Below are 27,290 nucleotides of genomic sequence, written 5' to 3'. Positions count from 1 at the left end.
CGGTGGTTGCAGTGAGCTGAGATCACACCACTGCACTCCAGCCTAAGCAACAGAGTGAAACTCGTCTCAAAAAAAGAAAAAAAAAAAGTAGGAGTGGGGATATTTTTGTCAAATCTAGGAAACGTGAAATTTCTTCTAGAAACCACCTGAATTATATTAAAAATATTGACAATATATGAGTTGGGTAGGTGAGTTTTTATCTTGATGAAAGGAGATATTTCCGTATTTCCTTTTTTTTTTTTTACTAAGTTGCTTTTATACAAAGTCTACAAATTAAATCTGCATATAAGGAGAGTTAAATTTAAATATTAATTTTAAGATTTTTGGAAAATGCAGCAATCGTTCTTTTCATGTGAGAGATAACAAGTCTAAGCCAGATATTTAGTCATGTTCTATGTAGGCAGGAAGATCTCATCTGGATTCCCTGGCCTTCTTGGCATTCTGACTCACAATATCTTCATCAGTTTTTTAGTGATAAATGAATAAAAGCGTAATAAAAATAAACTAAGGGCATAGTCAGGAGTTCGGGGGAGCCTAGGCATTACTCTAGGTGGGAGAAAGAACCTAGACTTCCTAAGTGGCCTAGGACTCTCAGTATTGTGTCAGTGATGCTGGATATATCCAAATAGACTGATAGAAGAGCCCTGGGAGGAGAAACAGAGGAGCATGGATGCTCGATACTAGACATAAATACTAAAATGTATGTTGAAAAATTTAAATGGTACCATTTCTGAACATTCTTGTGGTTTCATAACTTTATAGAGCTATGATATATACTAAAGATAATCACCACTTATCAACTTCAGTGAAACGAGTGGGGCCAGGGAATTTCATAGCTTTCCAAAATCTAAAATGCCTATATTGTGCACAGAATTTGTAGGTTACTTGGACATACTGTATTTCTCTCAGATTCTAACTAATTCTTAGAGAATTGTATTTCTCTCAGATTCTAACTCATACTTAGAGAATTGTATTTCTCTCAGATTCTAACTTGTACTTAGAGAAGTTAAATAACTGGCTATATAGATACACGTGTAGAAAATGGTTGATCTGGAATTTAATCCAAAGTCAAGATTAAGACTTGACCAAGATTCAGTCTTGATCCAAAACCTTTAGTCCAATATTTTCTCCACCATAAATCAAGAGGTTAAATGAACATTGGATTCTAATTCTGACTCTACTTATTCTGATTCTACTAATGATGGGCATAGGTACCCATATTATAGGGCTGAGATTTGGCTATTTATTGTTTTTGTTTGTTTTATTTTGTTTTGTTTTAATCCCAAGTAATTTCAATTTGTAGCTAGGATTGAGAACCACTGGTTTAAAATCTAAGAAAACGTAATTTATTTTCCTTTTCCCTTACTTTCATATATATTCTAATAAATGTCAATTGTTATTAAGCCTTACATTTATATACTCACAGTACATAAATATGTGAATACGTAATTCACAGAAATAAGTTTATGTGCTTAATTATCCATCTCAAAAGCAGATTTAGAGGATTTAGGAGAAATGCAGCATGTGATACCAATTACAAGAAAAAATGGGAAGTATTCTTTTGTAGTTGGTTGTTCCTAAATTCTGGTGTTTTCATCTGGAGGGACTGAAAATAACTTCTATCCATTGATTATCTATGGTGTGCCTTCAGGCTTATGGAGAGATTTCTTCATTCAGATTCTCCTGGAAGAAGCCACTGGTGATAATGAAAGTCTCATAATTAGGGTTGCCAAGTTTAGTACATAAAAACACTTGGATTAAATGTGTTTATCTGGCAACACTACTACTAAGAGCTTGGCTCTCAAATTCATCTCTGGTCCAGTGTTTTTAGCTCTCTTCCAAGATGAGTGATGGCAACTGCCCTGTCTGCAAAAGGCAAAACATCATCTTTCTCTTCTTTAGAGACATTGACCTAGCTGAAATGTTTCTCTGGACAATCCAAGAGGAATCAAACATTTACATCAGCAAGAACCACATTTGTGTCTGTGACACTGTTGAAGGATCCATAGAGAGATGACTGATTTTTAAAGCAGTGGTACTTGTAAAACAGCCACAGTAAGGCTTAAAATAAATTAATGCCAAAAGTGATTTCCTTCATTCCTTAATGTAAAGTCTTCCTGCATGTAATTCATAGTAACTGAAAATGGAAAGTAAGTGGTAGTTAGACAGTAGCTCTTTCTTCCATTCAAAAAGTTTAAAGCCTTCAAGTTTGTTTTCTATGTACTGTCTAACATGGCCATGCAGCTATTCTTCATTCAAAGTTAGATCCCTTCCTAGGGTTTCAGTGACTGAAAGAGGAAAATTTCCTCTTCTTTTACATTTCCTTTAATGGATCACATATCAAATTTTATGTACACATAAACTCAAATTAAGAGCCCGTTTATTGCAAAATTGTCTTTAAAAAGCTAAATCTAACATTGATAAAATTTAGTCCCTATTTGTAGCCTGATGGTATCTAAAAAAAGTTTTGGATAAAAGTAAATCTCTACACCTTCAAATTGAATGTTGCAGCCAATTGAGAACCTATGAGAAATTAAATTGAGAAAGATGTTTTTGAAGACCCATTTTGGGAGAAATGAATTCCTGTGTCTTGAGACCCCTAAAGCAGATAAGAAAGCAAGGCAATGGATCTAATTCTGTTTGGAGCATTAAATTCCTGCAATTGAGGATATATAAGAAAAGATTTATCTTGTGTCTATTTGTCTTGAAGTTCAGTTCAAATATGGTTCTAGAGAAAAAGAAAGATATTAATTTCCAGACAGAGCAATTGTGTCTTTCAGAAAAATTGTGCATTTCTTCCCAATTGAGATGTCTCAAAATTAAATGGTATGGTGCAAAGCTTCATTATCTTGTTTCTCTTAAGATTCGAGACTTGTTTTTCAGAGCAGTTATCCAATATCTTAATAGATGAAACATAATTTAGAACAACCCTATAAGATCAAGATTTACCAATACAATATCTATTTAAATATAGAATTACTATTTAATATAGAATTCAGCATGGATAGTAGTGATGAGCTTTAAGTGAAAAAAAAAGTAAAAGAACAGAAACTCCATAATGGATTAGGTCTAATACAGCCTTTTTGTCATGAGTGAAGAGGCTAATGTAATATAAGCACTCATGAGTAATCAGATGCCTTCTGATGAGTGAACTGAAATGTCATAGCAGAAGTAATCCACTATACATTTTATTATGAATTTTTGTGGGTAGGTTTAAATTTATTTTGTGACTCATTTAATTTATTTAATGAAAACAAAATCTAAGATGCATGGGAAAATCAATTTTGGTAATAAGAGATTTACCCCAATATATTTATTCATTTCTAATGTTTTCTTTTTCTCATTAGTTGACTAGGTTATAATTTTTGCCTGCCATTCTTTATAGCTTTGTTTCTGGTTTTTGCTAAAGGCCACAAAACTATATACATCAGGTATTTCCAACAATATTGTACTATCGTATGTGCACCAGAAATATCCCGGTGCTTTCGGTAGCTCCAATCAGATATGTCTTATACATGATTTGTCAGATTCCACAGATAAACTGTATTTTTGCAAAACTGGATTTTAAAAGATTTAGTCAATTAGAAATAGATGTGGCTATGTAATTGGCTTCTGTTGTTTTGCTCTTAACTCATCTAAGATCTAATGCTAAGATCATCATATCATCATGATCTTTGGTGAGAATGTAATTGCTGAAAATGTTTTGAAACCACTGAGTCAGTGATTAAGAACAAAAGGGATTCAGTGTTAAAGTTCCCATACAACAGTCATCTTGATTTACAGGAAATGGGAATTCACCTGGGTTCACTTGAAAAGTACTGAACTTCTTAACTTCTCAGGGTTCTTGTTGTATGTTAGTAGGATATGCTTTAGTGTGGATCGCTAATCTCTTTTTCATAATCATTTGCTTCTAATAAACAACTGTATCATTCTTTCATCTTTTAATACATCCACTCAAAACAAAGGACTCAGGGCCGGGCGCAGTGGGTCACACCTGTAATCCCAACACTTGGAGAGGCCGAGGTGGGCAGATCACTTGAGGTCAGGAGTTGGAGACCAGACAGACCAACATGATGAAACCCCATCTCTACAAAAAATATAAAGATAGCTGGGTGTGGCAGTGCATACCTGTAATCCCAGCTACTGGGGAGGCTGAGGCAGGAGAATTGCTTGAACCTGGGAGGCAGAGGTTGCAGTGAGCTGAGATCACCCCGCTGCACTCCAGCCTCGGCGACAGAGCGAGACTACATCTCAAAAAAGAAAAAAAAAAAGATTCAGAAAATTTTAAAATTTGTTAAGTTTTTATCCTTCTTGAGCATATATATGTGACAGCCAGTTGAATTCCAGATGTTTTTCAGCTTATTTTTATATCTAACAGCGGATACTACATAAATAAAAACAGAAGTTTTGTTTATTGAGTATTTTTGTGATTACATATCTAGACAACTTTCAAAACAACCAGTCAGTGGTTTCAAGTATGTTTTGATCTCCATCTTGTATCATATCATTCATATATTGTTGGCAAATGATGAGTTTTACCTGTATTATTTGGAAGCATTTTATGAAGCCAGTTTTAGAAGTGCATTTAAAGAAACAGAAAAGCTCATATGCCTGTCTCTAACCAGGGACACAAGAGAAAGTGAATGAGGGTGTTTTAGTTTTTATTTTTTGTCTTACCTTTCCATTCACACATAAACCAATATGGAAGTAGTACTATCTAATGTAGAAAATAGAAACCTATATATTTTTAAAGATTTTTGAGTGAGTGTGACTAGACAAGTCAGATAATTTATCGTTTTCATTCTTAGGCCATAAAGGTCCCTCTGGCAAACTGAAGAGTTTAATGACTACATATTTTCTTAAACTTTAACTGTCTTGAGTGAAGGGTACACGTAGTTTGTACTATTGGTGGGTGAAAATGTCTGCCTTAAGCAAAGAGAAAACAGTCCTCCTCTGCCATGAGAGTGAATAGAGACATACATGTCAGAATTCAATATGGCAGCTACTCATGGAAACTATTCAGCACACACGTTTTAAAAATTCAGAAATCTTAATTATCACCAAATCTAAAAAATCTGTGTCCTTTATTTACCTTTTCTGTTGGCTTTTAGACTCATGCTTAATTTCATAGCTGACAGTACAAAGCTTATCTTCATTTCTTAAAATTTCTTATTGGAACCTAGCAGCTGCATCCATAAAAGAAAATGCTTCTTATGTGGAAACGGTGTAGCCTACTCCACTTTCCATCAGATAAAGATGAAAGGAACAAGATAAAGCATAAGTTATTTCAAGTACCAATTTTTATCACTCAGGGTGGGTTAGAGATTCTGTGTTAACACACAGTCCCAAAATGTCAGTGGTTTTTCCACTTAATTTTTTAATTGATACGTAACAATTGTACATATTTGTGAGGTATATAATGATGTTTTGATACATATAATATACAGTAATCATATCAGGGTAATTAGCATATCTCATTTCAAACATTAATCATTTCTTTGTTTTGGGAATATTCCATATGGTCCTTCTAACTGTCTGAAATTATATAGTATATTATTGTTAACTATAGTCATCCTGTAGTGATATAGAATACTAGAACTTATTCTTCATATCTAGCTGTAATTCTGTATTCTTTCACAAATCTCTTCCTATCCCTACCTTCCCCAACCATTCCGTCTCTAGATCAGTATTTTTTTGTTTTGTTTTGTGTTTTTTTGTTTGTTTTTGAGATGGAGTTTCGCTCTTGTTGCCCAGGCTGGAGTGCAATGGCGTGATCTCGGCTCACTGCAACCTCCACCTCCTGGGTTCAAGCAATTCTCCTGCCTCAGCCTCTTGAGTAGTTAGGATTACAGGCATGCGCCACCACGCCTGGCTAATTTTGTATTTTTAGTAGATATGGGGTTTCTCCGCATTGGTCACGCTGGTCTCGAACTCCCAACCTCATGTGATCTGCCCACCTCAGCCTCCCAAAGTGCTGGGATTACAGGCATGAGCCACTGCGCCCGACCAGGATCAGTGTTTTTAAAAGCAATTTTTTTAAAAAAAGGTCTAAAGCCTATCAGTCCTTGGGCTACCTGCCTATTTCATGTTGGCTGGGCCCTTGCTCTGGCATAAGTATTAACTTTCCTTCAGTATCCGGGGTGAAGGAATGTTGACACTCTGGCGATAGTGGCTGAGGGAAAGGAGAGTTCTGGAAGCTTTTGTATCAACATAAATCCCTCAGCCTGTAGTAATGCATGCCATATGCTGTTACAACTCATAGGCCACAACAAGTCACATGCCACACATAACCACAAAGAAGTCAGAAGGCAATCTAGCTATGTTTCGGGAAGGAGGGGACCACCACAAACATCCAGCAAGCACTGATAATGATTATCCATATACTACCTGCAAATCTAAAACCCCAGTTTAGGTTCCATTGCTACCAGTCTTACTTAGTCTACATGCTGACTTAACTCCATATTTTAGGTATTGACTTTTTAAAGAATTACATCTAGCATTTGGCCTTCTTCTTTAAGCAGAGTTATCTTTTATGTGTTATTGATGTGTTTTTGTTTTAAGGAGTTTTATCTTAATTCAAAACAAACACTAGTGAATATGTCATTAGTTACTAAGCCTAATAATTATAACATTGATTCAACGGGATTAAAATTTATGCATGAGATTCTGCTATCAAGTTGTTCAGGGAGATGTTCTGTGACTCCAAGACTTACAATTTCTGTGTTTTGCATGTCGTTTTACAAATATACCAGAGAATAGACTGTGAGTCATAGAGTTCTAACATCGCAGGGTGGACAGGGAAGTGTTAAAAAATATATCATCTATTTCTTATATTTTGACAAGATTGTACACAAGGCATTATATATCAAGCCATTGAGGATGGGAGGGCAGACAGAGAAAATTATTTCCCAAAAATGTTTCATTCAGTTCATCATAGAGCAAGGTTGTCCCATATAACTGCTGTAGGGAATGTGGGTAGGGTTTGTCTTGTGAAAAATAAACTTATTTTTGGCCTTCTTTTTGCTTAAATTTCAGTAGCATGTTTGCTCTTTACAACGATTTTCAAATGAATCTACTTGGAAGTTTTGCATTTATCTCATTAGCAAAATTAGTATTGTGTAAGTTCATGAATATTCTGAATAATAATAAAAATGAAAGTAAAACAATGTGGTATAAGGAGAAGAAAGCTGGATCACATTACTGTGATCCCTGAAGTGCCTTAATGTCTTCAAAGCCTCAGTTTCCTTCTCTGTACAATGGAGGAAACAAAATCAACCTTTTGCAAATTAATAATACGAACTTGGAACCACACAAAGGTCTTATTTGCAGAACAGTCTTAGAATAACTACATAAATAGAAGCATGGTAAGTGTAACTGTATATAAACAAGCACACAATTTTAAATGGAAATTAAATTTTATTATTCAGACCACATTGATTTTATCTGATCAATCTACTCTCACATATTTGAGTTACAAGGTCTGAGGGTGCATGGCATTGTGTGATGAATTCCAACAAGTCTGGGCTTTACTTAATCAAATTTTACAGTGTTGGACCAAACAGTAAATGCTTGTGAAGTTGATTCGTTTGTCTCTCCTTAACTCTGAGATGCTTAATCAAATAAAATCATAAAATTTAAAAGCTAGAAGTGACTTTGAATTCATATCCTCTAATCCCTTCACTCACATTTTTTAAAACTGGGCTGTTACCAGTTAGGAATTTTATTCAACTGCTAGTGAAAGATTTTTGAAAATTAATGCTGTATACAAATTATAAATATATACCTCCAATGTTTTTGCAAGTTTCTTGGCCTTCCCTACGTAATTGGCCACATGGATGGCAAGGTTTGCACAGCGTCTTATTTATAAACTAATAAGAATGACATTCAACCAAGAAAGCTGATTTTAAAAAGAAAGAAAAGAATGATAAAAGGCAAAAGGGTAAGTGGCTGATAAGTTTGTCTCATCTTAAAAAGAGCCAGGGTTTTTTGGTTGTAACTTATTGCCCAGCATTTTTTTTTTTTGAGGCTTCAATATTTTATTCAAGTTTCTGTAAGTCATGTTAATTACAGCATTTGAAGGGGAGGATCTAATTCCACTCAAAATGGAAGACTTTAAAATGTACCCATTAAACTGCTAAAAAACAAATTGAGTGATGAGAATACAAAAGAAGTCCAATTTAGATTCTGAGTGTTGTCACCATGTGATTACAATCACACAGACTCTTCCAAGCTTATAGCTGGAGCTCCTGGAAGCTATTTCTTACTCTGGTGCAAGGGCAAGAAAACACAACACAGGAAGGAATAAGTCCTGAATTATTGGCTTCATCACATCCACCTTCTCCACCCCAAAATGGCACAGAAAAAACAGTGACCACACCCTGCAGACCATTTGGTGTAAAAGAGGAGATGACGATGAACTGGGGTGGGAACAGGTCATGAAGATCTGTCTAAAAAAGTCTCATTCAGGTGCATTTGTAACACTGTCAAGCAGCGAGCCTCTCATCAGTTAGGGTTAGGAAACCAAGGTTCGATTCTCAGGAAATCACAGTTTCATTCATTTACTCAATATGAATTTACAAAGTGCCTAGATATTACCAGCTACCACTTGAAGGCATTTCTAGATAAAAAAGAAACTTGGCATCTCAAAGGGGCTACCAAGTTCCCCCCAAGCCTACCACTGAAAGGACCTTTTTGGAAATGGGTTTCTTCTGTACCTCTGTAAGGGTAACATCCTAAAGCTGAATCATCTTTAACCTCGAGGTCTAACATATTTAGCAATGCTTGCATCCCAGTCATACAACATTAAAAGATACACTAAATTCTGAAGGTAGCTATGCTGCAAAATAGTTTAAAATTAAACAGTTGTACGGTATTCATTTATGCTTGAAATCTCAGTCCTAGACCAAGCTTGTGGCCACCAGCCTTGACGTTCTTGCCGTCCAGGAGAGCTGACAGTGTCGGTTTGATACCTGGCTGCAGGGTCTGAGTGTATCCTAAACCTATCAGGCTGGAGGTGTTCACTTTAGTGGAGGAGCAGGCATGAGGGTCAATCTGATACTTGGCTGCTATTCCGAAGTGCGTGTTACTGTTTCCTGTTGTCCAGATGAGATTGACAGCAGTCTCCAACTTCTTGTTCACCTTCTGGTAAATGGAGCCCCCAAACTCTGTCCCGTCATTCACATTAGTGTGAAGCTGGAACTGATCAGTCTTGTAGCCAACTGCAAAGTTGCTCTGGGTCACTCAGGAAGGACTTTGCACTCTCAAAATTCATCTGGTACCCAGCCAGCCAGCCCTGTAACCCGGCACTAGAGCACCCCAGATGGAAGGCCCAGCAATGTGGAAATCCATGTGACAGCCCAGGTGAATGTGCTCCCACTTGCACCCTGTCTTGATTTTAGCATTTTTTCTTTCCCAGTGTTAGGTGAGAAGGATGAATGGAAGGTCAGCCTCAGGCCACGTGCGAGCTGACTGTCCACGGTCATCTCGGTGCCTAGTGTATGGTTGGGATTCCATTTCTCCGTAGATCTCAAGCCATACTCAGTCCATCTGTACCTGGTTTCCAGACTGCCCGTCACTTTGGTGTCTCAGTGTTGGCTGAGCCTGAGCTTGTAAACTCCGATCCATCCTCAGATTTCGTTTTCAAATCAAGCTTTATAGCCAATCCATAGCCCTTGGTGAAGACATCCCTAGCAGATTTGCCAAGATCGACATACATGGGTGGCACAGCCGTCTTCAGCTCAAAGGCGGCGGCGGGCTCGGCAGGGGCTGCTGTGGGGCTGCTGGGGGGCTGCTGGGAGGCTGCGGCGCCGAGGCGGGGAGTTGCCCAACATTCTAATACAAGGATCCACATTGCAAAGAAGGTGGGGTGATTTATTTTATGTTATTTTATTTTATTTCATTTAATTTTAATTTTATTTTTTTTTTTGAGACAGGGTCTTGCTCTGTCACCCAGGCTGGAGTATAGTGGCATAGTCTCGACTCACTACAACCTCCACCTCCCGAGTTCAAGCGATTATCGTGTCTCAGTCTCCTGAGTAGCTAGAATCACAGGCACCCGCTATTTTTGTATTTTTAGTAGTAGAGATGGGGTTTCGCCATGTTGGCCCAACTGGTCTTGAACTGCTGACCTCGGGTGATCCGCCCACCTCAGCCTCCCAAAGTACTGGGATTACAGGCGTGAGCCACCACGCCCAGCCAGTGATGTAGTTTTATGACTGGTCACATTGTGTATTCTTCCAATTCTCCAGTTCTATTAATAAAAAATAAAAGAATATAGATAATGCATTAGAAACATCTGCTGCAGGGGCCTGTTTTACCGTTACGGATAACGTTATGAATACAAGTATTTCTGTTATTTATATTTGCCATTATGTCTGTTCTGGAATATTATCAAACCAGAATTATAATTAGCAAGAGACTATATAAATTAAAATCACACATTTTAAAGTAAAACTGAAGTTGGTTCAAACTAGGACTCCACCACTTGCGCAAACTACTTAGCACAAATTACTTAAACCTCGATGTTCTCATCTATAAAATAAGGGCTTTACAAGGTCAACTACTAAATTTGATAATACATGTAAAGTGAAATGCCTAAATACAATGCCTAGGATATAGTAATTGCCCTGTAAGTTGTAAGTGCTACCATGAACCAGCCAATGATCTTTACTACATACTATGATTGAGAAATTAAAAATGGTTGACATTTTATATAAATCAATGTCAAGGTAATATTATTTATGAAATTATTGTGCTTCAGGTCATGAGGATTGCTTTAGTGCATTTGAGACTCTTTTCTTAGAAGACAATGGTTCTAATCCATCTTCTATCAAAGTCTATATTTCTCCATTTAAATCTGGCAGATCCGTCTTCTAGAGACATGACCAAGTCAATGATTTTGATTAGTCTGTGCTCCTTACCCAATATTACAATACCTGGAAAGTAATTATGTTTCTATTTTTCATTTTAATCTGCTCTTACCATATTGACAATATGGGCAATGGCCAAGTCCATTATGAGTTTAATTGCTTATGTGCCAGGTGTTCGGAAGTTCATTCTTTGAATCTAACGAAAGTAAAAGATAAAGTCACAGAACTCTGGTTCATTTTATGCATACATTATTCTAACTTTGGATAAAGAATTAACCATTCTTTTATATCCTGTATTGTTTAATGTCTCCCTTGCCCAGAAATAAGGATTTTTATTATAGTGACTTCAGTCACTGATGAGGCATACATACAGAAATCTCCTGTTAAGTAAGATTAGAATTTGTCTTTGGGCCTCTTTAAAGTTTCTGCAAACTGATAACCCAATTGCTCATGCTGATTGACAGAATAACATTGAATATCTAAGTAGTCTAGGCCTTTGTCTGGTTATTAGAATTTGTCCTTTTGAGATCCATTGGCTGGAAAGTTTATACTACAATTGAGTGTGCTATGAGTAAGACAGCTTTAACTGAAGCCTCCGAAGAGGAAAGGAAAATAACAGAGAAGACTCTTTTGTATCTTTTTCCATTATCAATAATGCTTGGAGTGGACGGTGGTGGTGAACGACAGTATAGAACTTGCCTTTTTTCATGTAAAACTTCCGTATGAAATTATTCAAATGACGCTCTGGCTATGTCATAATGTCTGCATTCTCCAGGTATATATGAAACGGATTTTAATGGATGTTGGGTGGCTTCCATTCACTCTTTCATATTTGAAAATGCACTTAGAAACCATGTTGCGAAAGTTGCTTATGCTATTGATCCTCCTTTTCTGTTGCTGATCAGTCTGCCCCCAAGTGGTGGAGAGTCTAAAAACCCAAAAAGATAACAATGTGGTCAATCCATGACTTACGGCTACATTTGTATGCCTGATTGATTTTTGCTGGTATACAATAGCTGAACAATTTGAAATTTATCACATGGAATATGAATTCACCTGTTCAAATCATGGCAGTATAATAATTCTTGAAATCGCAGCTGCGTATTTTAATTCATTACACCAAGTAAATAAACTTCAAGACATTCAGCCACCATTCATGAAATAGATTTCTAAAGGCTTATGTGGGGATCATTTTCTTTCTCTTACCCTCTTGTTTTAAAACTCCTCTCCCCACCATGGCCTTATACTGGAAGATTTCTAGCAATTGCTGGCTGGTATTGTTGAGTTTTAATATTTCAGTGTGATTCAGAGCTCTGACCATTTTCAAGTTCTTAGGAGCCCTCTCTTGTCTCATTTTTAAACATGGCCTTTGGGGAATGACAGTGATTGTGACAGATGGTAAAGGAATAAGATTGCACTTTGGCGCTGCTTCTGTCTTTGCCTCTTGATCTTTTCCCACTTTCTCAAGGCAAATTATAGATTTCCTTTTGCCTCTAGAGGGACGCAAATTGCAGTTGCCAGTTATATGCTTCTTTGTTTCTCTTTCTAGCTCTTAAAAAAAAAAGAAGGGCTCTTATTTAATTAAACATTGTCATTACATTTATCGTTGATGAAGGGTACTGATTTGTATGTTGGCCAAATATCTGACCAGACAAGGGAGAGGACTTGTTGAACTACAGGCAAAAAAAGAAAAAGAAAAAAGAAAAAAAACTTGTGTTGTGTTTGAAGGTAGCTTCCCTCTAGTGGCAAAAACTGGTACTTCACTTGTAGACTACAAGAGATTTTTAAAAAATACTTCTTTTTGTTATCTCTTTGTATAATTTATGTATCACACATTTTAATGAATGTGGCTTGCAACTAAAATCGAGTTTCCTAAAAAGTTTAGAAATCTTTTCAGTTCTCAAATTCATAATCTTAGGTATGCAAAGTAGGCAAGGTGCTTTACTGTTCGTTTTGTTCTTCAGTAATCCCACACATACAACACACAATTCCAGATGAAAGGATTCTAGTTCACTAACAAGATAGTTAGTAAAGGGGTTCTAGATTTTTTTCATAATTTATCAAAGGCATGTGAAGGAATTTAAAAAGTATCACATAAATTTGGGTGGTGGGCATATTGCTGTACTTCTCTGTATATTACAAATATTTTAGGCTAGGCATGGTGGCTCATACCTGTAAACCCAGCACTTTAAGAGGTCAAGGTGAGAGGATTACTTGAGCCCAGGAGTTCAAGATCCGCCCGGGCAACATAGGAAGACCCCATCTCCAGAAAACAATTAAGAAATTAGCCAAGCATGGTGGCACACACCTGTGGTTCCAGCTGCCTGGGCAGCTGAGATAGGAAGATCACTGGAGCCCAGGAGTTTGAAGCTGCAGTGAGCTGTGATTATGTCCCTGCACTCTCCAGCCTGGGTGACAGAGAGAGAGACCCTGTCTCAAAAAAAGAAAGAAAGAAGAAGGAAAAGTTTTATACTGGAAAAATTTTAGAGAGAGGTGATAGAATCACTAGATAGTTAAAATTTAAGTATTAGAATTTAAAGGGCACTAGAGATTAGTTGAGTGTTACAGTTTTAACTTGAACTTATTCGTTCACATTCATGTAACCACTAAGAAAGGATTTCAGCAATGCCAAGAATGCGCTATAATTGAGACAATGTGCAGGAAATACAAGGACAACTAAGACAGGCAAGTGGCAAGTGAACAGAGAACTGAGCAAAGAGATGAGTGCTGATAGAAATATGTATAACAAGCTAAGGGAGCACAGCAAGGACAAAGTGGCCCTTTGTTTGAGATGGACGAAAGGACAGTTAACTACAGAAGATAGTGTAAATGATCAAGAGTTTGGTCACAGTGCACGGGTATTTTCCATGCACATAGCATCATGGGAAGTGGTTCTGAGCAATCAGGAGATAACAGGGCTTCAAGTATGGAAGGCTTAAATGGAGAGAGCTGAGGGAGACTTGTTAATCACTTTGCTAGAGCAAGCCCTAAGCAGGCACTGTTTTATACCATAATAAATAATCAAATGAGAGAATATGAGGTTGGGTTCCCCAGGCTCCACACATGACTATGAATAATCTTATAAATAATAGATTCATTCACAAAACACAAGATACTCTAGAATAACCGAATGAAATGATGTTTTTGTGCTTCTTTGACTTCTGACCAAACATAGTGTTCCTTGGAAGGAATTATGTTTGACACTGTTGTATGACTGGAAAAAAATCGATAATGAAGACGTGCTCAAATTTGAAGTATCACTGAGAAAATTTGCTTCAACAAAGGTCTTGTGATGGGAGAGTTAAGCATAATCAAAAGTTCTAGTTGCATTCTGAAGTCAATTTCAAGTTGTCAGTCCTAACTGAGAGTGGTGTTTGTCTAACATAATGCTTAAGACATTTTTTGGTGGCAAAATTTCGCAATTTAAAGGAACATGATACAAGCTCAGAAGAAATGTAGCAAATTGATGACCAAGACCTAGGCAATCTGTAAGTAAGGAAATGGGATGTCAGGAGAGAAATTGACAATTGTTTAGATAACATCCACACTTGGTTGGATGGACTATATTTTATAGACATTTTCATCCTTGAATATTTTAGTTTCTAAGATCTTTATTATGAAACAAGAACATAGGTTTAATATATATGATATATATGATATATATTATATTAATAATATATATAATATATTATATGTTATATATTATATATATTACAGTTATAAAAAAATGTATGTAATTACATGTATCAAATAGTGTTTTATCCTTTTCATCCTTGAATATTTTAGTTTCTAAGATCTTTATTATGAAACAAGAACATAGGTCTAATATATATGTTATATATAACGTTATATTAATAATATATAACATATTATGTGTTATATAATGTTATATATCTGTTATATAATATGTTATATAATATGTTATATATCTGTTATATAATATATGTTATATATAACATATATGTTGTATATAATATATGTTATATATAATATGTTATATAATATATATAACATTATATATAACATATATACAACATATATTACATATTTTCTATATAATATATATATTACAGTTATTAAAAAAAGTGTATGTAATTACTTGTATCAAATAGTGTTTTATCTCACTCCCTCCATGTCCCACACTGGCTATCACCCATGTTCACTCCCACCTTTACATACTCAAGGATTTCCAACTGCCCAGGACTATGACCTTCATGCCCCAAGCACATTAACCCTCCTTTGGCAATACTCACCTGCTGTTGACTTTTCATACTTGCTCTCCTGAGTTGAGACTTAATTGTATCTTATGACAGTTATCTCAAGACCCTGATATCAGGTATAAGATGAGATCAAGTTTGTAATCTAAGAAGCTCCTCCATGCCAACAGAATAACACATTTGCATTTTGACCTGTTCTTTCTTCCAAAATTAACCAAGAAAAATAGCTTTTCTGTAGAACATGGGCTATTTGAGAAAATGCATGTCAAATGACTTTGTCATCATTTAATCACACCAAGTGCATGCCTTTGGACTCTATCTGTGTATAGAGCTAAACCAATATTTGATAAGTATTTGCAATACTGATAACAAATTTCTTAGATAATTGGGCAATATTATTCTTGTCTTTTAAAGATGAAACTCCTGAAAATGATTACAAAGCCCATTGCTTCATCACATACAAACACATCCACATAAACACACCATACACAAACACATAATTTTCAAGCTTTGAAAGGCTCATGCATAAGACAAAGGGTATTTCAGTAGGCTTGGAAATCACTTGGCATTTTTGAGATTTGCCAAACAGCTTGAGATATTTAACAATATTTTTGTTCAACCAAATTCCAAACATGTTTTTCCAAGTACTTTTTTTAGGTCAATTTTTATAACCATGTGTAATTTCAAGAAAATTTAACCCATATGTTTGTTTCTGTTAGTGTATATTCAGATTGATTTATAACACAGATGTAAGTATTTCTCTTAACACTGGTGTATGAAGAGGGTGAGAGGGTCTCCCAGTTTGCTGCTTGGGACAGTCCACAGTGAGACTTTAGATTAATGATCACAGACTATAACCCAATTCTAATCTCAACACAGTCTCCATGATAAAAGTCACAGGGGACTGGCTATAAGTGTCAGCAAAAGATCAGATGCAGATACTGCAGTATGTTGATGAATGTGTGTTCCTAACATGAACTCAAAAGACGGAACTCTGACTGATGACTGTACAGCACTGTGAGAATGAAGCCCTTAAGCGCTACTAAAGGTCTTCACCAACTGTGATGAAAAACTGCATCTGTGAGTAATGCTATTCACTGGCAAAATAGGACTGTGACCCGCCAACATATTCCATTATTTTTTGTGGCATCGAGTATAAAAGTAGACCTGTTGTTCTGTTGTAGGGAAAGTAGAAACACAAGTCAAAATACTACCATACTTTATAGGCCGGGCGTGGTGGCTCACGCCTGTAATCCCGGCACTTTGGGAGGCCGAGGCAGGTTGATCACGAGGTCAGGAGATCGAGACCATCCTGGCTAACACAGTGAAACCCTGTCTCTACTAAAAATACAAAAAAAAAAAAAAAAATAGCCAGACATGGTGGCGGGCGCCTGTAGTCCCAGCTGCAGGGGAGGCTGAGGCAGGAGAATGGCGTGAACCCGGGAGGTGGAGCTTGCAGGGAGCCGAGATTGCGCCACTGCACTCCAGCCTGGTGACAGAGCAAGACTCCATCTCAAAAAAAAAACTACCATACTTTACAGGGATAGCAAAAATGAATTTTTAAACTAGCGTGTGTTTCCTGTAAGTAATTCTTAAAATTAAACGGAAATAGAAAAACTCTAACGAGAACCTCAGATTCAGCCAATGTGCCACCTTAGAAGTAAGTGATACTCTCTCCATGGTCACGATGCTGTAGGTAGGAATGGATAATAACAGGATGTCAGAGTAAGTGCCAAGTGGAAGGAAATTAAAGTATAGTTATGATGTAAGGGGGCAGCCATAGGTAATTTTAAAAACAGGAATATTTTAGAAATAAGAAATGATTCATACGTATTGCTTGTGGATGCAAACCAAAAGTCAGATATCACACACATAATGACGTCTGACTCTATCCAAATACATACAACATTTTCAGGGAAAAAAATATACTCTCTGATCCTGAATGTTGTGCCTGCAGAGGAAAGAAAATGAACCTGTTTACTAGAGGGAGAAATCTCAGTGACTGAAGAAGTCAAACAACTTCTTGAACTCTGAGAGCCACCTTAGCTGTTCTGCTTCAGGGTTCTGGGCAACATAACAACATCTTTATGAATGTTACCTTATAGAACGTTAGTTATACCAGAGCAGACGCAACTGGGGATTTGACAACTCTGCCACACTTTGACTGGACTGACATTTCCTTAGCAGTAACAAGCTGCTGCTGTCTGGTGCCATGGGGGCCCTGGGCTTGATTTAGTAGCACTGACATTGACTGCTTGTTATTTCATATCTTAGAGCTGTCAGGAGGCAACTGATGTCAGCATAAGATTATTTGATAGCTCTGCATCTTGGGCAAAATGTGAATCTATCAGTGTTATAAAATAGCCATCAAATTCCTGGAATTGGGGGTTGGAGATAATTGAGAAAGAAAACTCACCTGGTTTATTGTTAAATAATCTTTTGTTTAAAATTTGGTTCACATAAATATGAACTGTAACTATCTATTAGGCACATACTGGTTGTACTCATTAAACTACATGCTCATCTAATTCTGACAACAGTTTCAGTGGATAAATAGTATTATTTTGATCCTCATTTGACAGTACAGATTATACTCCTGGAAGATGGAAAAGCTGGGACGCAAATGCAAACAATCTGGTTCCAAGATCCATGCTTTCACCTTGAGTTACATGGTTTTTCCCATGGAATTGAAGATCCTAGATTAATAGAATTCTCTCCTTGAGCTGCCATTGATTTTTTTCTTTAGTTTGAATTTTAGAAAACATTTGTTCATTTTATTGAGGGAAAATAGCAATTAGCGCCTTGTATGATCTGATAAATACTCACTGAATGAAAATTGAACTTTTTATCATCCTCATATCTTTTCTGGAGTAACCACGTATCCAGTGGAGTGATTCTAGTCATAAATGGAGTTGGTCAAAGACTAATTTTCTCATTACAATACTTACTTTAACACAGTATTTGAAGACACTTTGAAAATTTAAGGAGTCGTGAGTAAATGTGGGGAATTTTGTGATTAATAATCTCAGTAATAAAGACTATTAGAAGCTCAGAAGCTCTCACAAAATAAGCAAGAAATACTTATCAAATTTATGAATTGTAGCTCAGTTTACCATTCTGTTGATCAAATCACTTATTTTTAAACATAGTGATCTTCTTCAAATGTAGCCATTTCTAAATGCATTTGCTTCTTTCTGAAAATCACCTGACAACGCCAGATCATTTCCGTTTATAATATTTTGTATATCCATTGATCTTGTTTTGTGTTGTTTAAAAGTATAATCTTTTATGTTTTTTGATAAACTTGGACAATGACAGATCACAATTTAATTTCTAGAATGTGTCTTTGTATGTGAATGTGTTTCTTTTTTTCAAACAAATCACACAAAGATCTAGGGGAATTGTGATTCTCTAATTCGAGCTCAGTATATACCAGTTGAAAGCATTTAGTTGTGATTAAAACAGATTGAAGGAGATAATCCCTCTGAGAAAGCAGCTTCAAATAGCTTAGCAGCACTTCTTCAGGGATAAGAACTAACACAACACAAGCTAATTCCTCCAAAATCTCCCTGGTGGAGCTGTAGACGTACCTGTCATTTGTTGTTTTTCTTCCTTATTGCTTTCTATTTGAATTCCTGTTCAATATGAATTCTGCTTTAATAACAGTTTACTCATTTTGTTTTCCAAGAACCAACATTTGCCCTTTTGTGTTAACTGATACAGGGAGATACACTTCATATAATATTAATAAATGAAGAGTGTGCAGGCAGTTCTCAACTTACAATTGAGTGATATTATAAAAGTTCATAGGTAAGTCATAGACAATTTAGAACTCGGGATAGAATTTATCATAGAAATGTTCTATAAAATTTGGTTTCTTGGTTAACCCTTCAAAGCCTATTTAACTCACAATGTAGCTGAATATACCTTATGTAACTAGTACAAGTACTGTATAGCAGCAGTTCTATGAGAATACTTCTAACCAATGTTCTGGATTCAATATTGGGAAGAAAAAACACCTTTTCCTTGGGAATGCCTTCAGATTTATTCCATTCACAGTGTATGTCGTTTCTAGCATCAGAGAAACTGGCAGGTCTGTATCTTCTCAGAGTAGTGTGCTGGAGAAAGAGAAAGAACTAGATAAATAATAAGTTGTAGGGTGAGATTTTCTTCATTTTCCTATCCCCTTGGATATGCTGTAACTCCATTTTATAATTTAAGACCCTGCCCTTGAAAACTGGACCCATTATTGGAGAAGGGATGAGTAAAGTCCATCTATGGACCCCAACTATCAAAGGCTAAGAAAAGAAAAGAAAATAGGAAGCAAATGCCCAATGACAGTAGGCAAAGAAGTTATGACTCCTTCAGCCAAGCCCAGCTGAAGATAGAAGTGGTACAGATCTCATGTTCCTGGATATTAGACACATATGGAGCACTGAAATTTCAAAAACTATGTTCACCCTTAACTATTTGTATTAAAAAACATGGAAGATTGAATGGCCAGGTGTGGTGGCTCACGCCTGTAATCCCAGCACTTTGGGAGGCCGAGGTGGGCCGATCATGAGGTCAGGAGATCGAGACCATCCTGGCTAACACAGTGAAACCCCGTCTCTACTAAAAATACAAAAAATTAGCTGGACGTGGTGGCGGGCGCCTGTAGTCCCAGCTACGTGGGAGGCTGAGGCAGGAGAATGGCGTGAACCCGGGAGGCGGAGCTTGCAGTGAGCCGAGATGGCACCACTGCACTCCAGCCCGGGTGACAGAGCGAGACTGCCTCTCAAAACAAACAAACAAACAAACAAAAAAAAAACATGGAAGATTTAATGGCCAGGTGTGGTGGCTCACGCCTGTAATCCCAGCACTTTGGGAGGCTGAGGTGGGTCGATCACCTGAGGTCAGGAGTTTGAGACTAGCCTGGACAACAATGGTGAAACCCCTTCTCTACTAAAAATACAAAAAATTGCCAGGCATGGTGATGTGCACCTGTAATTCCAGCTACTTGGGAGGCTGAGGCATGAGAATTGCTTGAACCCGGGAGACAGAGACAGAGGCAGAGGTTGCAGTGAATGGAGATCGCACCACTGCCTTCCAGCCCGAGTGACAGAGTGGGACCCTATCTCAAAAAAAAAAAAAAAAAAAGAACATTAGAAATGTTCCTGTTTACTCACCCCCTTTTCCTTCCCCACTTCCCCCACGCCCCTCTACCCCGTCACTTCCTCTTCCCTCCCAAAATTGCTTGAAGGATTTTCCTTTCTGCTGCGCACATGATGCAGTGATGGTGAGGCACACAGTACGTTACTATAAGTCCCTGTTGAGTTGAGGAATTAGCCAAATGCTACCACAGAGTTTATTAATAAAGTTTAGGCCAAATTGTGAAGGGAATTATATTTTAAGACACAGAACACAGTTTGCTATGTAAAGTTTTGTAAGCTGGAGCGACAATGCACAAACTAATATTCTATGAAGAGTTCCTAGCAAGCCAGAATTAATTGACTACCAGCATCTAACCAAACCTAAAATTTTAATCTAGCTTTTACATACAGATCACCTGCCAGCACTTCATCATTTTTGTATATGCTGTTTGCTGTGCTATTATGTGGTGATTGATCTGCTGTTTAATTTATAGTAATGATGATGGCCTGGCATTAACAATAATGGCATATGTTAAAATGTAAGAGAGCATCTCAGCAATAAAAGAGATAGATATAGTTCAGAACCTTTTAACATTGCATTGCCCCTGTTAATGTTTCACAACACTTTATACTCTGAAAAAATAAAAAATAAAAAAAGGAAGTGGCATAAAAATAGCATGTAAAGTGTTACTCCCACATGCTGTTCTTGGTCTTTGGCATGCCTGTTATCCCCACATTCTCCAAAAATGACAAGAATGCATCCCATCTGATACATCCTGTGAAAAATTTAAGAGCATATTTGAAAACACAAAATACTGTTTTCATAAACTGCTGAAATCTGTGATAGTTTGGCAGTAATCATAGGAACAATGCTGGAACACAACTTTTAATTTTTTCTTGTCCATGCATTCTCTTGTCAAACTCACTGAACTTCCCTGTTCTGTATTGCTTTCTGATGTGTTGATCCAAGTCTTCCTAAAACACACATGCTAATGCCTAAACAGAGTTTAACACTTGGCTTTTCCCCATTAATTAATAGTCCAGTGTTCATATTGATGTAGTCTTTCTTTTGTGGATAGAAAGAAGCAATCTGAAGCTAATTTAGCATTGAGTAAATTAGTAACATAGCTTTTAAGAAAAAGAGGAATGAAGCAATGGGCAAAACCAGATGTAAGATCTTCTGGATACGTGTGGCTACAGTTCTATCAAGGCAAGAATTGGCAGAACTCTGGAAACTTCTGTTTCTATTTTTATTCTCTTATACTCCTTCAGAATTTAAGAGTCACACCTTGTCTCCATGACAGAATATAACGAATGCTGTTTGTTCTAGTGTTCAGGCTAATGACATAACATGTTAACCCTTGGTTACACAGAATAGCCTTCACATTAAGAGTAATGCTGCACCATTTATGAAACATAAGCGTCATACCTGGCCACTTTTTGTCAATCAGCATATTAAAAAGAAATTCCACAACAAAGAGTTCAGTGTAGTGACAGTGATACTATAGTGACTTCTGCAGCCATTTTTCGCAGGAGAATTAGTTCTCTTTAATTCTGATTCTCTCCTGCCCTATGCCTCACATTGGGTCTATACTTCTGACAGTGCTTAGGAGATGTGCATTCATCCAATCTGTACAGTCAGTCTAAGGATTCAGGCAGACTACATAATTCGTTGGAATATACTGACTGTGTTGACCAGATTATAACCTGTCTCTGCTTTTGGTGTTATGTGAGGGCGGCACAATGACAGAAACAATGGTAGCTAATACCTATGTATGCTTACTATATTTGACATATATTATCTCATTTAGTTCTCACAGTCCCGAGCTTGGAGTTATAAAGGAAAGATTCTTGGAGATGATGGAAGCTCAGTAAAGCCAAAAAACATGAACTTCAGCATTAGACAAACTCAAACTAAGTTAGTAATATTTCTGCTTTTCCTTTTTTTTCTTTTTTAATATAAATTAAACAATTTACTCCTCCACCCTACCCTAAAGTCCAAATGTAATATATATAACGGGGTATGATTTGTCCTGATTTGTTGTCCATACAAATTCTCTGTGTCAGAGAATATCCTAGAACTTGGTATGCTTTATGTTTAATAATCATTCAGTATGTTGTTAAAGATTTTATTTATACTTGTGGCTGGGCGCAGTGGCTCATGCCTGTAATCCCAGCACTTTGGGAGGCCGAAGTGGGTGGATCACTTCAGGCCAGGAATTTGAGACCAGCCTGGTCAACATGACAAAACCTTGTTTCCACTAAAAATACAAAAGTTAGTCTGGCGTGGTGGCACATGCTGGTAATCTTAGCTACTCAGGAGGCTGAGGCAGGAGGATTGTTTGAATCTGGGAGGTGGAGGTTGCTTTGAGCTAAGATCACACCACTGCACTCCAGTCTGGGCAACAGAGCGATTTATTTAATCTTTATTTTCTCCAAAAAGAAAATAAAGATTATACTTATACTTGAATAGCAGTCGGTTATAAATGAGCTGAGAGAGTGAAGTAAAGAAGCTTGTATAGACAAATGAACAGAGACGGACTTTTGTGATGTGTGTTTAAGGGATTCTTAGAAGATCATTTTTGACTGGACAACTCAAGAAAGAAAATTTTGGTAGGAGGTTTTACAGGGTCTTCAAAGCAGGCAAAGAAATGTGGGTTTTGATCTGACTACATTATACGCACTTTGCTTATTTTTCGTTGAGGTATATTACTAAACACTGTCTTATCCTATTTCAGTAATAATCTTTGTTTATTTGGTAAAGTGTTTTTTTTAAGGGTTAGCAATTCTAAGTTCCACCATGTAACAGTCAAGTGAAATTGTTTCTCAATATTTGATTGACTTGATTCATCCATTTTCAAAGAAAAGGTAAATCATATAGTATTCTGTATGATGTAGACTGTGTCACTCAAAGGGAAAAAGTGACCTTTGTCTTCCACCATTTGAGAATGTGCTGTTGAATTTGAGAAGAAAAGAACCCTGGGGCATTAACCACACACATTCTCCAATCTAGATTTCAAAATGTTCAGTAGATGTTTAGGGTATGACAGAAAAATATTAAGCCTGTTAATATGGTAATTACAGTGTTTCTTGCTTCCTTGTACCCTGAACTGATTAATACATAAACAGGACTCAAAATACAAACTTTATGTTTAGTGAAAGTGCCAATATCTATGTCTGAATTCATAAATGCCATCTTAGGAACGAGGCAATTTCTGTTCACTGCCTAGTGCCTTAGGGAGACTGTTTAATGAGGAAATGTGAAGCCTTGTACAGTTTATTGTTGATGACATTTTGAGGACACTTGCAGTGGGGTAGACTGAAAAACAATAAAGCTGGGTATTTTCTTGGATGTGGTTTATGTGCCCCAGAGTGTTGTATCAGATTTTATCAGTAATCGAATTTCTACTTGATAGCAAAAACAAAAACAAAACCTTTTTAGAAACTTAATTTCATATATCGAAGGCAAAGAAAAAAAAAATACTTGCAAATCTGATATCTGATATCTGATTCAAAGAGTTTCAATTTTTCTAGTTATTCAGTTGAATTAAAGGTTACTACCACTGTTTTTACAAGCTTGAAAGGCCTATTTATTTATTTATTTATTTGTTTTGAGATGGAGTCTCCCTCTGTCACCTAGGCTGGAGTGCAGTGGCACGATCTCGGCTCACTGCAACCTCCATCATCCAGGTTCAAGTGATTCTCCTGCCTCAGCCTCCCGAGTAGCTGGGATTACAGGCACATGCCACCACGCCCAGCTAATTTTTGTATTTTTAGTAGAGACAGGGTTTCACCATGTTGGTCAGGCTGGTCTCAAACTCCTGACCTCAGGTGATCCACCTGCCTCGACCTCCCAAAGTGCTGGGATTACAGGCGTGAGCCACCGCGCCTGGCCTGAAATGTGTATTTTTTAGGTTAGATGTGGTAGTGTTATAACGGTTGATATCCTTTGTAGTCTGTATTTAAAAACTCTGAAGTGGCTTGAGGCAGTTCCACAGCAAAAATTCGATATAAATGTCTATTCAGATAACGATTTTTATATTGCGTAGTATATTAATATACGTAATGTATTTTCATGTCTTTTGCCTAATACTTTCCAAATGAAAAGAAATTGAACAATCTATTTTTCTCTTGCCTTTGTTTTCATTGGAACCTTTTGTGACCAACTTGTACTTACTAACATTATAAGACTATGGCACAACACTGGTGATACGTGAGCCATCAGGGTCTGTCCAGGAGGGCCGGTGTTGGTGTGTCTTCATGGTCGGGTCTGGTCCTCAGCTCTGTAGCTACCTTTTACAGAGGTAATATTATGGGGTGTGTGGTTAAAAGCTCTGGAAACGCACTTTGTGGACTTGAATCCGACCCCATCAATTTCTTAGTGTGTATAGTTATGTAACTCATAGTTATGTGTGTAATCTCAGTATGTTACATAACTTAGTGTGACACAGTTACATAAGTTATGCAATAACAGTATAAATAACTACATAACATACATACTTGACATAACATAATAACTGTTACATACATAATGTATGTTTAGTGCATAAAAGTTACATAATAGACATATTTGTGTAATTGGGCATTAACTCCAAAAGATGTAGTACATATTTGCACCTGCTTGGGTATTCATCATAATAAAAACAGATAATGTTTGTAAATACATTAGCTCTAATGTATAACACAAAATTAATAACCAGTATTAGTTGCTGCTGTTAATATTAATGTTAGTACTGTGTAATCATCTGAAAAGTGCTTGCTCAATACCAGGTTAAAAACAGAGAGCGCTAGAGTGACTTATTACAAATTTACCCAGGTAATAGAAAACCCGAATGCCCTTCCTCACTTTAAGCAGAATATGTGTCTGTGATGATTTGCCCTTCTGGAACCATTTCCGGTTGGTATTAAGTGAAATCTACTAAATTTTGTATTCTGGGTTTCTCTTCTCTATACTTTGTGCAGATACCTCTGTCTCCCTAAAAATAATTATTTGACTAGAGACAATGCATATGATTATGGTTATTCTAGCTTAGGCCAGTTTATTACAATAGATTTAGTTGAAGCTTGGTTATATTCCGGTGTCAGTCATTTTATTAACCATGAAGAGGTTACAGCTTTAGATTTGTTGATTCAACTATGCATTCTTAAGACGATGTTGCAGACACCTTAATTAAACCTGGATGTTCCTAAATTTCCTCAGACATTACTTTCACCATATTTCTAATGTTACTCTTAGAAGGGAAGCTTTCTGCTTCTGTGCAGTTGAAATGGTAAAGAATCCTAGATTTTAGTTTTATTAGATTGATTAGAACAGAATGCAAGTATAGAAGCTTTTAAGTGAAAAAATCTATGTGAATAAAAATGTATGCCTATATTTTTGTTATAAACCAGTGATTTAAATTTTAATGCATATGTTTATGAAGAGAAGTATGTTTGTTGTTATAATAAACCATAAAAAGCTATTGCTCACGTGACTCATGAAAGCAAACCTGGCAATGACTTTTGTCTCATATGTCTGCAGCCTACCATCGCATATGCCTAACTTTTTATGAATGTGTGTCCACTATATTGTTATAACCATCTGCAATCAAATGTGTTTTGCAAAACAAAGGCTCATTTGGTATAACTAATTCTTTTCTTCAATGATGAAAATCATCACATTATGTTATTCAGAGTAATTATTTATAGCTTAGGTTGGGATGGACACTTTTCAGGAGCAAAATATATACTTTGTTTCTATTTTTGCTGAAATAGGGACAGAAAGGGTATTAATCTAGCATTAAAAAGGGCGAAGCAACAAGCTTCCCTGATTGGAGTGTAGGTCCCAAGCACTTTACTGATACATTCATTCAGATTGAGTAAGCTCTTTAAGCTTTCTTTTTTTTCTTTCTCTTTCTTTCTTTTTCTCTTTCTTTCTTTCTTTCTCTTTTCTTTCTTTCTCTTTCTTTCTTTCTCCTTCCTTCCTTCCTTCCTGCCTTCCTGCCTTCCTGCCTTCCTGCCTTCCTTCCTGCCTTCCTTCCTTCCTTCTTTCTTTTTTTAGTTAAAGTCATACTCTAACACCTATTCTCCTGCCCACAACTATACCTTTGGGTAAATGTTCTTAAAACTAACAGGTACTTCTCTCCTAATGCCTAAATGAACTCAACCACCATGGAGAAGCGATAGTTTTGATTGGTAGATACAAAGTGAACATTTCAGCACTGTGTTAAGCTGTACATGGATTAGGTAGTAGCCAAAGAAACAATAGGGTGGCCAGAGATTTTGAGGGAACAAAGCCTGAACGGAAAGTGAGAAGAGGCCAAAACAATACATCAGTCATGTCAATCTGCCTTGGGCACTGCTGACTTATATGAAGCTGAATATCATCTTCAGTGACATCTTCGATGTACCTGTCCCGGATTGCCTGTGCTTGGCTTCGGGCACTAATTTTCTTTCCTCATACAATCCAATCCATTAAACGTCTGCTATAGTTTTTCTGGCCTGAAGAGAAATTTTGTTTGTTTGCTTGTTTGTTTTGGCCTAGTTCCAGGCCCAGGATAAGGTGAAGCATACACTGCTTTCATTCATTCATATATCACATATATGCTTCTCTCCAACCTTCTCTTCCTTGCTCTCTGACATACACAGACACTTCTAAAGCTCTGGGATATCCCTTACCATATAACAAACTTGCTGGCAGGAGCAGAGGCAATAGCTCTCTAGTAGTGCTTGGGGGAGTGACAGATACTTTCAAGACTGACAGAAAAAAGAAAACACAAGCTCTTTTTCAGGAACTGCATATATAGTGTGTCTTAGTGAGACACAAATCTGCCACTAAGGTAGCAATTATTAGGCCTTATAATTGAGATTTACTTGTGGACCTGAAAACTCTGCACAGTCCATAAGAGAATTTCCTGTATTCCCTGCATAGGAGGAGCAAGACGCTTGCTTATGTATCGTAAGGTTATCTGTGTTATTCCATTTGACATTTTTAAGTCTATTGAAGTAGGCGAGAAAGGCGGACCTTTGCAAAGATACTGATTGCCCAAACTAAAAGAAGTTAAAACTTGAAGTGGTCATTTAGTTTCTCTTCA

General features: G+C 36.8%; 1 protein-coding gene and 1 pseudogene across 7 annotated transcripts in view; one reads left to right on the top strand and one right to left on the bottom strand.

The window, feature by feature from the left end:
* Window positions 1-27,290, top strand: part of ROBO2 (roundabout guidance receptor 2) — a 1,388,177-nt gene that overhangs the window by 1,026,135 nt on the left and 334,752 nt on the right. The window lies entirely within an intron of this gene.
* LOC105737952 lies at window positions 8,878-9,850 on the bottom strand (annotated as a pseudogene).

The sequence above is a fragment of the Nomascus leucogenys genome, chromosome 21 (genome assembly GCF_006542625.1).
Source record: "Nomascus leucogenys isolate Asia chromosome 21, Asia_NLE_v1, whole genome shotgun sequence".
NCBI classification, from domain to species: domain Eukaryota; kingdom Metazoa; phylum Chordata; class Mammalia; order Primates; family Hylobatidae; genus Nomascus; species Nomascus leucogenys.
This window is presented reverse-complemented; position numbering and strand designations above follow the sequence as displayed.